An 18,853-nucleotide genomic window follows, 5' to 3' on the forward strand; every position below is an offset into this window, starting at 1 on the left:
TCTTCAATTTCATTTTTTTTCCTATTTAGAAATTATCCCCCCCCCCCCCCCCCCAAGAAAAAAAAAAAAGGAAAAAGGAAAAGAATGTTCTACCAATGAAGGTTGGCCATATGGTCTGTCCACGACAAAGGAAACCATATTCGTCAAACTGATACTGTACTAATTTGCAGTAGTAAAAACTCAAGGCAAAGGACTTGTCACAGTGAGGGAAAAAAGGTTTAAAAGCATCAGTTGTTTGAAGGAGAAGATTCCTGTTTGAAACAAGTTTCCTTTGAGGTCATAGCAAGTTTCTTGATCATTTACAGACAATATATTTCAAAACAAGAAATTGTAAGAACGACACTTAGGACATCCAAGAGCTGGATGTTAGAGAACAAGTCTATTTGTTTAATGTCTTCAGCCCCTTAGACACTAGTAGAATATAAAAATGTCTTGTTTAGGACTTTATTTTTAATGATGTGAGTATTTTCTTTGAAGCTTATCCGCTACTTCTTTGCTTACATGGAAGCCTTTTTCTTCAGGACTGCCCTTAATATAACAAATTTCTCCTCTGACACTGTTCAACATCCAGAACATTGGCCATCATTTTTCCTGGAATTTGTGTCCATTTCCAGTCCACGTTTTTCTTCCTGCCCACTCTTTTCTAGCTTCTGTACCCTTTTCTCCACTAAAACAGCCCTTCATGAGGTCACTAACAGTTTCCTGTCCTAGCTCCAAGAATCTTTTCAGTGTTCACACTCCTCTAGGTCATTCCACCACTTTGAGCAAAGCATCTTCCCACTGTCCTTTCTTGTCTTCTCTTGGCTTGTGCTCAAGGTTTGCCTTGTAATAACTTACCCTTCACTTTTTCTGCATCTCTCCCGTGCCTTTTCATGATCTCTTTGCAGAGTCTGTCCTCCCACTGGTTGTCTGCCTCCAGCCCATCACCCTCTTTGTCCTACTTTCTCTTACTGCTGTTTTTAGTCTTCAGTCCCTGGTCATATCCTAGCAGCAACCCCAGCACCTCACTTTCAGAACACCTCACAGAGAGCTGTATGTCATTGAGTTGTGCTGGTGACTTCTGCATGCAACTTGTTAATTACTGATCTTTTCTCTCTTTTCTGTATAGCATTCTCCATTGGATAATTATTAAGTCCCAAGCTCAAAAGATCAAACTAGAACAGTTTTCTTTAAAATCTAGGTTTTCTGTTGATATTTCCACTATTTTACACAATGTTTTACTGCCTCTGTCAGCTATCCTTTAAGTCCCCTATGTGCACTTTATGGTTGCTTACACATTTAATGTTGCTTATCCTTAAAATATTTTGTTCTATTCCCTTTACTGGCATCAAACAAGTATATTTTTGTTTTCTGATTTCTGCTTTAAACTGGCATATTCTTCTGAGAGATTTTTAGTCAGTACTCAGTCACACAGATGAACAGAAATATACTTTAGCATCACCTATTACTTACTCATTAAAAAGTGCTATGTTAACTGTGTTAACAATATTCATAAAATGAATTAGAATAGCCCAGAGTATTTTGTTGCCTATATGAGAAAATACGTGAGACAAACTGTGACATTTTTTGTGGCAGTTACTCTCTCCATCACCTGTCTTCAGAGTACACTTTGGAGCTTTGCTGCTTGGTTACTTACCGCTGCTTCACTTTAGCTGTACCTCGGCACAGAAGGCAGATGCTTTTTACAGCAGGCAGCTGCCCAACTTAGTTTACAATGTCAGTTTGTCAACACGCTTTGGCTCCATGTTTCTTAAATACTATCCATTCTCAGCAAAATCTGTATTCTCCCTGTGCTTTCCTTTTGTGCATATCAAAGAAATTTCAGCCATCACGACTGCTTAGCTGTAGGCAGGGACAGTAGTGTTCACGGCAGCCAGCAGGTCAATGGCAGAACTGGCCAGCCCATTTTAAACTAGCACTAATGCACACCCGTAGAGTGAGAGTGAATGCCATCCTCACACTGCTGGAAGAAAGTTTGACTATTCATTAAAACATAGTTTATCACCAATAGGAATTTAGAAAACTCTTTTAGCAGCTATTCCTCATCACACCGGCCCCATTTCCAGTGATCTTGTGCTGAAATGGCCTTAGCGTGAAGGCAAATCAAGTTCTTCTCAGCTCTGTTCTTCGCAAGAGAAAGCGAGTTTCCTTTCTGTTCACACAGCATGCAATACAATGGATCTCAACTCTAAATTAGGTTCTCTAGGCAGTACTACAATGGAGATATTTAATAATAACAATTAGTCTGAATAATGCACTCTCAGCAGCTGCCTGTGATGCTTTTCATTGCAGTATGCTTTCCTCATTGCAGTCAGTCCTACTGAAATGCCTTTATCAACATAGTACCTACTTTATATGCTCAGACATTTCCCCAGAAACAGAAATGGTAGTTGCAAATTTTTTCTCCTCTCGAGATATGCATGCTCATAATTTGCAAGGGCCTGGTGCATGACAAAAAGGATTACTGCTAATGTGTATGCTTTTTTTTTTATTATTATTTCCTAAACATTGTCTACTTGGCCCAGAACTTGGCAATTAGCAAGTTGCAGCAACATCCCACCAACCTAAAAGAGAATCATATCCTAGCACCTATTCATTTGCTTGTCCTCAACTTGTATTTTTACACTCTTCAAAAACACAAACTCTGTTTTTCAAATCTAAAACCAGAACTGGTTTTCTGAGCAGGTAGTTCTCTGAAAAAGTACTTTATTTTTCCCAGAAGCATTGGCACTTGCATTTTCCCATTACTGAAATCAGTGCTCACTTACTTAGCTTGGCTCAATCACAATTCTAAGCTGAGTCTTATCCTTCGCTACACTGTCGGTCTTGAAAACTTCTTTATTCCACCTTGATATTAAAAGGAAAGCCTGCTTTCAATTCCAAGTCAAGCTACAGTTGTCTTATTCTAAAGCTTCCTTTGAAAAAAAAAAAAAAAGAACAAAATCCTCATCAGTGGTAATTAATTTTGACAGTGTGGGCTTTGTAGCAATTCACAAACCTGTACTTTGTGCATCAGCATTCCTTATTATTCTAATTAAAGTGGAACATTGTGCCCTCGCCAGTCATTAATGGGTTTTCATTTTGTAAATGACATTTGCAAAAGTTAAAACGGGCAGTTCATATGAAGTCCACAGGCAAGAGCGTTAAAATTAGCATCACCATAGCAACAGTCTTCCATCATTAGTATTCAGGGCAACAGCAAATGTTTTGTTGTGCTTTTGTTTCCAAAAAAAGATTTTTCTTCACTTGTCATTCATAAATAGTGAGGGCTGAAACCCATGCATTTCAGGTAAAATTATTATATTCATTCGGATGTCCCTGTTCTAGAATTTCACAGTTTTTTGAGGTAATTATTTTGCAGGACAGAGGCTGAATTTCATGATCTCTACAGCTGTGTATGTCTAACCTCCCAAGCAATATTTATTCATTGCCAGCCTGCTCCTCAACGGTGAAGTTTTATATGAAGTCTGTCACTTCTACTCAAGAATCTGAACTAAGTAACAGATTCTGCTGAGAATCCGTGAAAGGTGCACGCACAGTGAAACACGGGCAGCGCCCCATTAAGTGGACTGTGCATCTGCTCTGTGCTTTTCTGGTGTTTATATGGTGCTATTTCTATATTCTTTTATTTTTCCCTCTCAGGAATTGAAATGTGAGTGCAGACATTATCTCTAGTGAAACGTCATTGCGATATCATCTTGTCTCACACCGTTTAGAACTGGGGAGAGAAGAAAAGGGTCCCTCTAAGGTCCCTCTGAGAGAGACCAAGGTAGATTATGAGTGTAGTCCAGTGTCCTTTATTGGAAGAGGTGATGCTGGCTACTTTTTTAAAACTATAAGTTTTAAGGGGATGTAACCATCTGGGGCCATGTCTGGTAGCACGCTGCAGCAGTATTTGGCACTTTGAGAAACTGTTTAGCGCCACATCTCCTAAATGCTCCCTAAGGCATTCTGTTTGCATACGTCTTGTTCAAGGAGAAGCCTGCAGTCGCTACAGGAGAAGCAATATGTGGACTATAGAAACCAATACTTTGTGTGTAGACAGAGAGAAAAGAGTAAGAAAAGAGAAGCAAGGGAAAGGCATTAAAGAAAGTAGCTGATGAGCAGGGTGAGGTCAGTAGAAGGACTACTGTTTTAATTTGCTGCATTCTGGCTCATCAGTAACAAGCACAGATTAGAAGTAACTAAATGTTCTCTAGCATTATGTCTCTGGGTTTTAATTTGGCACAGGAAGGTTCTTTCTTTCTTCTTCATCTTCTTAAAATTCATTCTGCAGATTTTTGCAGAGAACAGTCTTTAACAAGTAAACACTCTTGTCTGCATTGCAAAAGCTAGGGTGTATAACCCCTACCATGAAAGATATTCCTGTGTTTCAGTCTGATGGGGCACATTTTCACACAGTGATTGCCTTGCTAGCACCTGCCCTTGTAGCACTGATGAATCTTTTAGCTAGTGAGACCTGCAGAACTGGAACACCCTTAAAAATGGTGAATATGTATATACCTGAGCAAATTGCTCTCAGGGTAACTAAAAACTGTCCGTGGGGGGTTGACAAATGACATTTGGCACTTGAAGAGCTTAAACATAGAAGTGGATTGCCATACTCTGAGGTTCTAAACCGTTTACATATAGTTTCATTTGCTCAACTAGTTATTTTCTTTCTTTTACACACACACCTTTTTGCTAGGTCAAGTTAATTTTTCACCTTTGCTGATTCACTCTACTTTTTTCCTTCCTTGCTGATTGTCAGATGCTTTCTGGGAGATCCAGCATGCTAAAGCAGTTCATTTTCTCTCTTTTAAACTCCCATGTCCTACTGCAGTGAAGATACTTACTGAACTGTAATATTTTGCAGAATTTTGCCATTTGATCTTCTTAGATAAATTCAGTGGTGAAGTGGAGCATCATAAAAACCGAACAATGTTCACTGAATGCAGAATTCAGTCTTCACTTAAATAAAAGGTCTAGCGCTTAGAATTCAATCTAAGTAAGCATTATATATATATATATATATAAATCAGAAGATGTTAATTTATAGTTTCTTGCAACACTGAATCTTTTAACCATCAAATAAGTAACCTACATTTTTTTAGATCAACTTTGCTGATCTTTTTAGATTACTAGCTCTTCACGAACATTGAACTGTAACATCATTAGAAAGATTTACCTAAAGTGCAAGAGTTTTATGGTTTTGTTTATTGTAATAATAACAGGCAGAGAGAGGCCAGGTCTGGGAAAGATCAGTGACAGATTACTATTTTCCATTCCAGACTTCTTTCTTTCAGAGACAGTCACTTGAGTAGTGGTGTGACAAATGAGAGGAAATTGTCAGTTTCTTGCTTATACAAAAAGGGTAAATTGCATTTCCCAAAATATAAATATGTATCCTTCCTTTACCTATGTGCATCCTTGAAAAAGCTACTGAAGTTGTTCTTCATTAAAGATGTTTCTAAGCTTGGTCTAGAAATACAGAAGAGGCTCTTCTGTGAGTATGGATTTCAGATATTCTGTACTTTCTGCAGATTCCCCTTCTAAAGAGTGAACTCTGGAAGCAGAAGTAAGCAAATGAAATATCCTCAATTTAATGTTTCATATATTAATTTTGTTCAAAATCACACTAAACTTCAACCTGTAGAAACCCTGGAAATAATGTTTTGTGGCTGTTTTCCTGAGTGTAACTGAGTATGTATTTTGTAGTGGAAGCTGGAAACATCAGTGACCACAGGAATGAAAACAAGCAAACAAACAAAACGAGAGCAAGAACTACTAAACTTAAAACATGTTCGTTTATCCACCTATAATCTTTTAGAGCAAGTGCTGGAATAAAGGCATCTTGAAATTTTACTTCAGTTTTTAGAAGGAAATTTACTCCTGATTTCTGCCATTGAGAGCAATTTAGTCAGTCGGACCCAGATGTCAAGCAGCATATTTGAGCCCTATACTCCAGTTTACTGAAGTGGCACCTGAACAGTAGAGGTTAAAAATCTGACCCCAAAGGTCTCTTGTGGATGAGCTCACCACAGTTTTCAAACACTGATTTGGACTTCTGCCTTTTGAACTGAGCTATTTTGACATAAAGTGTCACTGCAGGCATAAATGAAAAAACACCAAGAGGTTATCTTTCTGGCCGGCGGTGCACTCAACTGTATTTGTTCTTTTAATTGCTGCCTGTTAGTCGAAGTGCTTATTCTTTTAATACTGCTGTAATATTACCAAACAATGTAAAACACAGCAGACTGCTGAATTGCAGACTGCTCTCTCTCTTCCTATTTGACCAGTGTTTTCTCCTGCACATTACCAATTCTTCTGCTCTTCCACTATTTCAATTCTGCCATGGCACAAAAGTACCGAAAACTGTACTGCTAGGGTCATTGCGTGTTTGTGTTTGCTTACAGATGCTATCATTTCTTCTCCTGCTTCCAGTTTGGAGGAAATAAACATTTCATTGCACTCAAGCAACCTGAAATGAGCAGAAAAACCTACTGAGCCTTCTGAGTTATGGTGGGGTCATCTTAGGCTCCCATCAGACTTACTGTCAGGAGTTTGGAAATCAAATTTAAGCTTTGTGCCAGAAGCAGCTTGCTTGGATTGAAAGATATGCTCATTGATTTCAGCAGTTACTTCTTATTTTTAGCAGTGTAAAAGTGATCAGAATCTGGCTTTCAGCATTTCCTCATGTATCATGTTTTTTCACATTGGTGCCCACAGTCCTGTAGAATAAACATTTGCTGCTGGCAAAACGTGAATCTCTATCTGTACAGTTTTCTCTTGAGAAAACTGAGCACAAAACCCTTAGCAGTGCTTTGTTCTGAGGCATATGTCCACTATTCTAGAAATAAGGAATGGAAAGGAGCCTGTCAGTGTGAATCCTTTATCAAACTCACCTAAGGTATGTGCACACTGTGCAGTCTCTCACTAGCCCTCTTATGCTTGGATGGAGTCAGGCAATGGGTCTCCTTTCTCCTAAGTTGGTCCCTACACCGGTTTTGATTGATACATTTGTTGCATGTATTTATAGCACTCAGAGATCTCCCAAACAATTCTCCTTTGGCACATGTTGTTTTAAAGTACTTATTTTTTCCCCCAGTTTTATAAACCCTGATTGAATTTTTGCTGACTTAAAACAGGTTTTTCTGAACCTTTACTCACTCTCTTCTTTCACTTATGCATAAGTTTATCCCCTAAAAATATTCATTTAAAACCCTGAGATCCTAATCTCCAGACTGCAAGTTCTGCTCATCTGTTTTGCCAGTTCTGCAGCAAGTTTCAAGGACACTGACACAGATCATCACTGCCTTGTCTTGTTGCCTCTTGCAGTTTTTCAGCTTTCCTCAATTCTCCCTCTACCAGTCTCCCAATAACTGTAACACATTTACACCCACATACTTTGCTTGTCGTAGCTTTCCTCTTTTGTTGAAGTTTGACAAAACAGAGAAACAACCCCCCAAAAATCTAATAAAACCGCCTCCTGCCCTGTTTTCCAGATTTTTTTATTTCCCTAGATAATTTGCTTGCCACAGTTTTTCCTCTCTGAGCATATACCGCTGCAAGGCTCAGCACTCTCTCCAAAATCACAGCAGAAATACATTCTAATTTTATTCTCTTCAGGCCATTTCTGCCACCATCTCAGAAAAGTATAGGATGTGTCTCAATAAGAGAATTTACTTTCAACCTTTTTTGGAGGGTGGGAGGTTAGAAACTCTCCTGAATTACACAAATTTCCTTTTATTGTATTTACGAAGAAAGTAACATTTCTGTTGGTGAATAATGATTAAATCTGTCCAACAAAATAAGAATAATCTTGGTGTTTTAATGTAAGCTGTTCATAAGGCTAATGCACAGTGACAACCTTTAACACAGCTTCTACTAACAGGTTCCCATTGCAAGTGAGGCCAAACAGGTGGCAACATCCACTCGGTGCCTTGTTATCACTGCGAAGCTTTGATCTACCTAATGTATAATAAATAAGATTCTGCATTTTAATCAGCTTGCTGCTTTCATATCACTTGTGCTGCAAAGTCTGATTTTATTTCAAAAAACTCATCCAGACTTTGTTGATCTTTTTATTTTTTTATTATATTATTTTTGATCATTTATTTATTTCAACATACCTACCAGTAGACAGACGATGTACCAGCTGGAAGTTATTATACTGTATGCCCACTGCTTCCCTATCCACCTTTATCGTATTCCTACGCCTGCAGAAGATGTAGGAATTCTTATTTATTTATTTATTTATTTATTACCTTATACCTTATAATAGACTGACCTTTGGGTTAGGACATTGACTGATGGAATATGCAGTTAGGGTTAAAGTCCCCTGGTTCCTCTATGTACTTCTCACTCTACAGCTGCATCATACCTTAATCTGGTTTATATATATTTATATATATATTATTGATAAAATAAACAGGAAGGGTTACTTAAAAATAAAAATCCCAGTTCTGCTCTTGCATACCTACTGATCCAAGGTTGGTGCTGCAGTATTTTTAGTAAATTAGTACTCATATTACAATTCTAATTCCATATACCTACCTGTGGTCATCCTGATAATGTCAAGGTAAGGAGTATCAGACCCAAATTTATTTATAAAATAGACATTATTGAAACCAATAATATTTATATGATAAATGAATATGTAAGAATAATAATATAGAATAGTGCTGCATTGCTTATATGTAGTACCTTTTTCAAACACTGTGCTTCGTCTTGTATTCGTTGAAATACAGTGCTAAATTTCTCAGCAAATTACGTAGTGTCAAACTTACCACTTTATTAAATATTGAGTTAGAAAGAGAAAAAACTACTGGCAGACACTTAAATTTTTCTACATATAATAATTATAATTAATAATTAATATAATTAAATTACCCTCTTAATTGCAAATTACACAAAAATATAAAGTGGATAAAAGTATAATTTCAGCATTATGATCTAAATTAAGAAGAGTGTTTTTTTTAACGTTGACATTGGTGGCTGGAATTGATTTATATAAACTGTGCCCATCTAGGAACAACCAAGCTGATGAAATTAAAAATTCATCAAATTGTTTAAGTGGGAGAATATTATATTCTGCCAATGTCAGAACAACCTGTACTCACTAAGGAATGCAGCCAAAATTTTGTCTGGAGGTAAAATTCAGCTCAGTAGGTAGTAGGAGATGCACTAAAAGGGTTAGAGCATTGTCATTGCACACTACGTTTTTGCATTTTACAAACTTGGCAAGATGCTGTAGTCTTTGTGAATACAGAGGAGTCCAAGAGAGCAGATATGTTCTTCTTTCTGAGTCCTACCTTTTACCAGTTGCTTTTAGAAAAGTGCTACCTAGACTTTCATTTGCATATAATGAAATTTTTAGAAAGAAATGCTGTGAGAGGCCAGGTTCTCTGTTGGTATGCACCAGCAGTGCTTCTTGAATTCAGTAAAATCTGTCAAAATGTGCCAGCTTATAGAGTTTTGGAATGGAAATAATAGTTTTTCTTTAGACAATTTGACTGCTGCAAACTTTAGAAATTGCATATAGAGCAGTCAGTACACTTTAAAAGGACGTAAGATTTCATAGTCATAATTGACCTCATTGACCGTGAGTTGTTTTTGTCAAATCACTTGATTTCTGGTTAGAAATACACCACTTAAAGATAATTAATTTGATTACCAGCTGATTGCTTTGGTAGGGTCATCAAGAAAGCTTGAGGATCTGGTTCAGCAAAGCTTTCGTGCCTATATTTTACTGCATGGCATTCAAATCACAGCGGTTTAATCTAGAACTATCCTGGTTCCCTCAATGGAGGGAGATGTTTTGGCCACTAAACATGATGGATCTAATTCTGCAGGGACAAGCCAAACTAGTTTCATAAAGAAACTGCTCTCCTGGACCAGAACAATTCCCACAGTAGTTCAAACGGTTTAAAAATAATAAACAAATAAGTGTACATGTCAATTACACCTCAAGTCCATGGGAGCACTAACTGGGAAGTAGAGCAGTATCATGGCCAGTCTACTTGAGAGTGGTCAAGCTCTCAGCAATATGAAAAAGAGCCACTGTGTGAAACTTGGCCCAAGAGGTGACTATTATTTTCAGGGCAGACACACATAGCAGTGTAGATATAAAATAAAGTGCCTTTAGAAAGGATGCATAACCAACATACTGTCAGATTTGGAGAGCTGATCTCTCTTGGCTATTTCATAAACTAAATCATTTGATTAAATGACAGTATAAATACAGTGCCACTGGCTTCGTTTGTCTCCAGATTACTAGCAAGCTTCATGAACAAAGTTAACATGGAAACAACTATCAAAACCAGTCACTTTCTTCATCTCTGACCCAATGGAGTGTGCTATCATCACCAAATGATTATATTCATTGCATATAATCCAATTTAACATTTTAAAATAAATGCTAGCTTCAATGAAGTGTAATGTTTACCAAGCAAGTTAACAGAAAAATAGTATCAATATGGCACAGAGTCTAAAAAAATTATTATATTTAGTTGTTTGGGGGATGGAAGACTTTTAATGATGATGCCATACTCACAAACAAGAAATCTTTCTTCTCTTTGATTTCCAAATTGTAATTCATAAAATAAAGCCAAATGAATAAACAGTATGGCAAGCTGCTAAAAATAAAACTTTCCAAAGGTTTTAGTTCAGCATTAAATACAATGATTTGATAAAAGCAGTGGATTAGATAGGGTCTAATCCTTTACTCTCTACTTGGGTTCCATTCGGCAAAATTTTTAGGCTGTCAGCTTTGCAAATCTTTGCAAAACTATTTTTATCTTTAATAAATTATTTGCTCTGTTAGTTACCCTAAAAACAGAACAAATTGAAGGACATGGGTGGAAGGATAATAATTTGAGAAATAACGAATGCAGATTTTTAAGAGTAAGACCAACTGCAGCAACAAAACTATGGAAAAGGAACAAGAGATTGATTTCTGAATACTGATAAAATGTGCAATGTCCATAAGCAAAAATAAGTTTCATTACTGGGACACAAAAGTATTTAGACATCACATATCTTAACCCAGATTTTATTTAGAAGGTAAAGTGAAGATTTTTGCTTTGTTTTCCCCGGACTGATGCATATTAGTGTAAAGACATTAACTGAAGTGGTGATAATTGTTTGCAAAATGACATTTGGTTCTTAAGCTGGCAATTGTGAGCCAAAGCTGTTGATAGTAATTAAAGGAAAATTATTTACTTCAAGAGAACAATGATAATTTAAAACAACATTATATTTTCTTAATGTGACAGTCTGATTTTGCTATGTTGGATGAATTAAAGATGAATGCGCAAACAGTTGTAATGTTTTCTAAGACAGGAAGTGTGAGTTTGGATGAGCCTTCTTTCTAACATTAAGAACATTGAGAAAATCATCTTCTACACAGGAGGTAGTGTTATCTAAGCCTAGTAAATTTATGTCAGCATAAAAGATAGTAGTAGTCCAAGTGGACAGTATGAAATACACAAATGGTCTGGATCCTGTGAATGCTTGCCATATGTAGACATGGAGAACTCTTGATTGAATTTAACACTTTTTTTTTCTTTTTCTTGAGAGGGAGGTAACAAAAACTGTGTTGTGATGTTTCTGACAGACAAGTTAGGTAGTCTGAACTTTTAATATAATCTGGAATTGTGTATCAGGTGGCAAGGAAGATAGTAAAGATGGGTTACTCCACTTAGGCCTGGCAATAAGAATTTTTTATTTAAGTCTGGACTATTTTAGAAAAAGCAGAAGATGTTGATGTGGTGGAATTGTAGGTAGGGTGACATTTCTGATAATATGTTCAAGGATGGTAGATTGTAGCCACGGGGGTCTAAGAACGTTAATATGGAGCATAAGCATGGTTTAACTCCTTAATATTTTAGGGTTGTACGGAATGTTCAGGATTTAGAGGCACTTTTGTTTCTTAAAGACGAAAAAAGTTCCAAATCCACATTACTAATTTGGTTGGTTGGTTCAATGTGGATGAATGTTCAGTACAGAAAGAGGAAGTGTATTTTGGCTGATTTTGAGCTCCACCATTGTCCTTGATTTGACAGTGGATTATGGTAGGTCCCAAAAGTCATCTGTGTTCCTGTGTCAAGGCTCTTTGACTTGGGTAGACAAGGCATCTCTGATTCTCATGGCAAGTTTTTTCCATGGCTAATCTGGCTGCTTTGCCATCTTTTGAATCTTCCTCTGCAGGCTTATTTGTTCACCAACAGACTCCATTTTCTTCAATAACAGAGATCAGAGAGTGGAGTGAAGGCATGCTGGTAGAATTGCAAGTTAAGGGAAGCCTTGTTGAAATGTACTATGAGAGGTTTGGCTGAATTCAAAGTCAGAAAATAATGAAAGTATACCCAGAGATTGAGTTTTATCAAATGTATTCCCATTATTAGACTTAAACATCAAGTTTAAACTGTGAAATACAGTCTAGCAAGACTTTTTTTCTCTCGTCAGCTAACTTCCACAGGATTGTTTCCAGAATTAACAGCAAACTAGTATGCTGGATACAGAAGGAGCTACACAAAGATGCCTACATTCAAGAGCTGTGAGGACTACGTAGTTAGAAAGAACCAAATTATAGTTAAGTAAATAAATGGAGCAGAAGCCATTTGGAGTGATGTGAAGTATGTTCCAAAGTGTAAATGCTTGAACTTGCCACAGGAGACTTGAACGAAATCCTTTTCTTACACCTAGCTAAGAAATAAGGAACCACCCCATGGCAGAGAGGCTGGAACTAGATGATTTTTAAGATCCCTTCCGACCCAAGCCATTCTATGACTCTATAAAATAATTTTTTATCATCCCCGAAAATTCCTCTATATCTGTCTTTACCGCAGTATTTGAGTGCTAACTTAAATTTAGATTCCATTAGGATAAACTAATATCCGTGACCTAGGACATGTCTTCACGGTAGATGATACTGATTCATCTGTCTCTGGAAACGCTTGCTGATGTAGATACCTGTATGTCTACACTTGTTTCAAATGAATGTATATATAAACATTAATTTTCACTCTTTGGCATGGACAAGATGAGACTATTGCTACTTGCCATTACAGACAGCACACACTGTCAGGACTGTATGAACGATTGCTTCATGTTGTAGTCAAACAGAATTAAATAGAAGTACATTTTGTCATAGATTATTGTTTTGGAAAGAACTTTAAAAGTTTTTATTTCAGAAAAGTCAAATGAGAGGCTTTTACTTTTCTTGTTGTTGTGAAGTCTGACCTCAATCTGTGAATAGTTGCACAACCTTAACCTGAAACTGCATTTCTATGCAAATAAACCCTGAGAAACATCACCTGGATCAGATGAAGGAGTTAGTCTGGACAGATTTACTGGTGAGGCTTGTTAGGTGGAGCTGCTGCCTCCTGCCATCAGCTTCTGTAGGTGTTTTTTTTTTTTTCTTTTCCCCCACGTGCAGAGCTATGCTTTCCCCTGATTTCTGAACCCCTATGTTGGACATTTAGGAAGAGAGAGCAAAGCAGTTGTGCTATGCAGGAAGGGTAAGCTTTTCTTGCCAAAGGTACTGAGAGACAGCATAGCAAAGAAGCTGAAGCCTCTCCAGTTTGGAGACTAAATCAAACCAAGTTTGATTTACTGGGGAGGGAGAGCTCTCCCCTTCTCACATTGGGATTCTGTGTGGCCCAGTCTAGGAAAAGGTAAGGAAGAGCTCTTGGCCTTCTCATACCTGCTAGGGTCATGCTTGGGAAGATGATGGAAAAGCCTAGTGTGTACATAAAAATAGTCAGGGACCCTTTTTGTTAGAATAATATATTAAAATATTATGTATATTATAATCATTGAGGAAACAATATGGTAGCTATGACAGGTTTAAAGTATATTTTAAAGCAACAGAAGTTACAATTCTGTAAGAACACTGCAAGGGACCCATTGCTAAAACACAGACACAAAAAATGGACACAGTAACTCAAAGATGCAAAGTTTGCTTGGTTAGTGGTCTGATTGGAAACTTGCCTGCTTGTAGCTGTTATCAAATGCAATAGATTTCCATTGTCCTCTTCTTTGAATACTTAACTGCAGTTTTACCACTGGAATATCCCGATATGTAATCTCCTAGTGTGATCTATCTAAGTGGCTTTTTTTTTGGCAAAATGAGTATTTTCTCCTCAAGATAATATTTGCACAGAGCTCTTTTGGAAAAAATGTCCTGAATGAAGGAAAAAATTTTCTGTTTTTATGGTTTTAGTCGTAAAAACAGACTTGATGAGAGTGTCAATAATACATATTTCATGGGATGCAAACAAAAAGTAGATTAGTGAAAAGGGAATGCATGCTTCTCCTTTACTGTCTGTGGAGGGCTTTGGAAGAGAGGGCTGCTTGCAAATGGCCTCCATCACCAGGAATGCATGGTGATCTGTAGCTAGCATCACATTTTTGGGTCTCTGAGTGAAGGAGGCCTGCTAGATGGAGTTTCTTGAGCTTGAGACCTGTACATTGATGGGAAACAGCAGAGAAGTTCATGATCTGAGAAGCCAGCTTCTGTGTTTGTAACAGAATTTTATGCACAGAAAGTAAGATTTGGAGGTGAAAAGAGACTCAGTGAGCAAGAGAGTTTATGAAGTCCTGCTTAGTTTAATCCCCCAGGAGGCAAAACAGTCATTTATTTCTAACTGGGAACGCAAAAGAAAGTAAGAAATAGAGTTTGCCTTCATTGTTTTGTTTAATTTATCCTTATTAGTCTGCACTTTTTCACAACCTCACTCACTGAAATGATAGCCATTCATTTTGCCAATACAGATTCCTCCAACCAAGAACTTATGATGTATAATTACTATTTTTCAAGTCTTATTTGTAGATTGTCAAGATTAGCATGCAGTTTTGCTTGGCATAAGTTTTTTGCTGCTGAGAGAGGTTAAGTCTTTTTTTATAGGCTCTTTTTTTGGTTAGCTTTCCAGAAGCCTACCTGCAGGGTGGTTGTTTTATTTTTAATATTTTTATTTATCTATCGTTTTGCCAGCATTTTGCTTCTTGATCTTCCCATTCTTTTGACTACCCAAACCCCAGTTCATCTCCATCCCAGAAGAGCAGGGGTTATTCCATTCTTAATTTTCTTTACTTCATGTGGTTTGGCATGGGAGGGAGAGAAGAGCTTTTGGTATTTCCAGGTGCTTAGCTGCAGAGCTCATAGCACTGGTGGAACTGGGACGTGCTGTCCACTGCATCCAGCGGTGCATGTAACCTTGTTTGCTCTCCGGACTGAAAGTCTTGCAATCTGCACCTCAGTTAGGATCATACACCTGGCAGTGAGCTGAATAAACGCTCTGCTACTGCTGGCTGTCTGCATTGCCACTTTCAGCTAAGAATTTTACCTTCTCCCAGTTAGCCTGTCCAAGATTTTAACAGGATGAAATTCATACATATATTTAATAAACCTGAAATGACAGGCATCCTATCATTCATCTTCTATTAACAGCACGCAGTGTGGCACGACAAAAGGCACACGCACACTGCTCCTAAGGCTCTGTGATGCTCATCTTGCAGAGTAGCTAGGACTTCTGTTTAATCAGGTGTCTTTACTACAGTAAAAGCAAGCATAGCCCAAAGGAGTTTCGTAAAGGAAGGCAGAGCTTGTGCCATTGTGTATTCGGCAGGAATACACATCCTCCTGTTACACATGCTGTATAACAATACTTTCCATACTGTGCATTAAATTGCAGCAAGCTCTGCAACATTTACTACAGAAATAGTTTTATTTTCAAAAAATACACATTTTTCCTACTCTGTCTGATGCAAGAACACCTCAGAAGAACACGGCTGCCTTACAGTGTGAAGGACGATCCCTGTCTAAGAAGAAGCACTTACTCATCTCCCTTCATGCAGGACACAAACTGGGTTTCCCTCCGAATGGGAAGTGGCATGCTCCCTCCTCAGCCCTCCCACCATGCAAATAACTGATTATAACTATACATAGCAATGCATGTTTTACCAAGTGTTTAATTTACAGTGCAGCTTTGGGGAAAATGAATGTAGAATTTCAAAACTATTTTCTTCATTGTATTTACGGTGTTTTAGTGTGCTTGCAGTGGTAATGTGTGAACAGACCAAAAAAAAAAAAAAAAAAAAAAAAAGCATCATCCAAACCAGTCTTCTCTTCTTGGCTTGTCTGAGAGGGCTATCAACAAACACAGGAGGTGTCAGCCCTTGGAGCATATTTAAGACAGATGATCCAGAAAAGTGTCATTGTGCCATCCCAAGTGATTCTTCGTATTTATTTATACCAAGAAAAAGAAAATAGGCTCAAACAGCATAGCGGATTAGCCAGCCCGACACAGGGCACCACAATGTCTTCTTATATGCAAGGCAAGCGCTTGCTAATCCAGTGCCCAGATAACTGAGAAATAGTAAAGCCACGCTTACAAGGAGCACTACACGCTTCACAGAAGCAGAGAAAAAAAAAAAAAAAAAAAACTTAGTTGATAGGAAAATGCTGTATCTTTACTTTCAATGACAGAAAAACTAAAGAAGTTAAGTGCTGATCTTACAAGCAAACTTAGGTCTGCCCTCCTACGTGCTTTTAGGCGAGTCCCTACCCATTTCTGTGTTCAGGTTTCCTTATCTGTCTGTAACATGGGGTGCTGATGCTGATCTCCCTCATAAAACCTGTGCAGATTTATACTCAAGCAATACTATTTGAGAATCAGTTGTTTTATGTTCATATCGTAATTTTTAAAGTTTGCATATCTGTGGCTCTTTCCTTATAGAAAAGTGACAGAATTCTGAAAATAACTTATTAGGTTTGGAAAATGAGAACTCTTGAATGTACAGGTTCCATGAACATTTGGGCAGCAAGCAGTGCAGTCATACTACCTGAAAATCCATTTCATCTTTTCTCTTCCTGAGTTTTGGGGTACTAAGCCCATCTCTAATTATTAAGAAGGCAACTTCACCGAAAGCAGATTACCCCTCCTTTATTAGGGGGCTGCAATTTCCCCTTAATGCCTGGTGTTGGTAAATGTTGAAGAGACAGACACCTTGATCAGATATAGTTCGGCACAAGCTTACAGTGTAAGAAATAAAAACTGTTCTCCTTCTGATTAAGGTCTCTGTGTAGGTGTCCAAATTGACTGAATAGTCCTTGGATAAGAAAAGCACCACAGGGAATTAAAATTCTGCTTACCCTGTAATCCTGTTTTATTTTCTACAGGAAGAAGTCTGTTTTTTATCAGATAAATGGCTTAAAATTAAGTACGGCATATAGATTTGCTTCAGTTAAAAATCCCAAGACAGTAATCATTTACACTGCAAACAAAATATATTTTTATAATAAATTATGAGTAGTTTAAAACTAATTTGGAATAAGAGTGGTATTACTTGCTTACATTATAAAGCAAAAGTATAATTTTGAGGTCAATCAGAATTACTAAAAGCTCTTGTGGATTTAGAGAGAGCAATCAGAACTACATTAAACTGGTGTTGTTTTTTTTATATATAAAATCAAATTATAAAGTCAATAGGCCTTAATCCTTTAGTCTTTCAACATTCATGTTTTCTCCTGGATGTTCTTGAGTGGGTAATAGTTTGATTTGGGAGATCAAAGGGTTAATTTGCTTTTCAATTGAGGAATGACTCAGAGTTCCCCTTTATTGTTAAAAAAAAAAAAAAAAAAGTGGTGTGTGGGTGTAAGGTAGGGAAAAAAAGCCAAGAAAATGGATTCACTAATTGGGGTTTTCACCTGCTGTGAGTCTAATTGAATACAATACCTTATTTGTAACTCAAGGAGAAAGAAGATTATGCAAAGTATGAGAATTTCAGACTGGTTTTTAAATTCTTATTACTTGGCACTATTGTATGGGAAAGAAGACAAATGTGATAATAACAGCAGCAAGCTCCTGTTGAGGAAGACCAGGAAACTCCAGAAAAGTAAAAAACTGAAGGAATGTGTATCGGAGGATGAGGACAAGACATTTCTTGAAAGAAAGCAAAATGCTTTTTCTGTGAAACTGCAGGCTCCCAGCCACGGCTAGCCCTGCTGCATTAAGCAGGCTGCTCTTCTCTCAGTGTAATGGATCGTGAAGTCCCTCCCAGTCAATGTGCTAAAAATCGTATTTTAAAGACTTAGAGAGAGATCCCTCGCTTCTTAAAACTTAGCAGAAGATGGGAAAAGATGCGGTTGTTGATTTGAAACAACTGACAGCCTTCGGCTGGTTCACTCACCTCAAAGCTAATATATCTAATATAACTTTTGATCCAATACACGACCCACTGAAGTGCACAGGGAATTTTTCACAGGGCCCAGTGAGCTTTAACGTGGCGCTCTGTCTGTCCACGCAGAGATGAATCCTCTTTGTCTTTCCTTGTCGCAGCAGCGTTGCAGATGTGAGATGAATGAAAACTGTGGCTTAGACCTTTTGAAACAAATTAGGGTGCATAGAAACTATGAGAAATTTACATTTCACTCCCTTAGGTTTCACAGTTGCCTTGGGCAGTTGGAGGGGTTGAACCTTGGGCATCCTGCTCTTGTAATGTTTCTAGGAAAGAGCATACGGGCTTCCCCTGAACTGCTTGTTGGGATTTTCCCTAAAAGCAGGTTATCCAGATACCTGGAGCCTTAGAGACAGCCCCCGATAGCCTAATGTTTAGGATAGAAACCACCAAGTAGTGTGCTTACTGACATCTATGCATTTGGAAAGCAGTCCAAGGATGTTGATATGGTATAGAAACTATGGGTGAAATGAGTTTTCTGTGCATCCAGGCCTATGTCTTCCCAGTGTAAAAATAGGGATTTTTTGTAGGTTTGAAAGGTGGTTTTTGGGACACCTTTACCAGAAAGGCAGGTCTGCAAGCCTGGGAAAAATACCCAGCTGCATGAAGGAGCCAGGTCTCCCCCAGCATT

At 37.7% G+C, this 18,853-nt stretch overlaps 1 protein-coding gene across 21 annotated transcripts in view; it reads left to right on the top strand.

Moving 5' to 3' along the window:
• Positions 1–18,853, top strand: part of DMD (dystrophin) — a 1,063,969-nt gene that overhangs the window by 956,432 nt on the left and 88,684 nt on the right. The window lies entirely within an intron of this gene.

Source organism: Cygnus olor, chromosome 1 (assembly GCF_009769625.2).
Source record: "Cygnus olor isolate bCygOlo1 chromosome 1, bCygOlo1.pri.v2, whole genome shotgun sequence".
NCBI lineage: Eukaryota > Metazoa > Chordata > Aves > Anseriformes > Anatidae > Cygnus > Cygnus olor.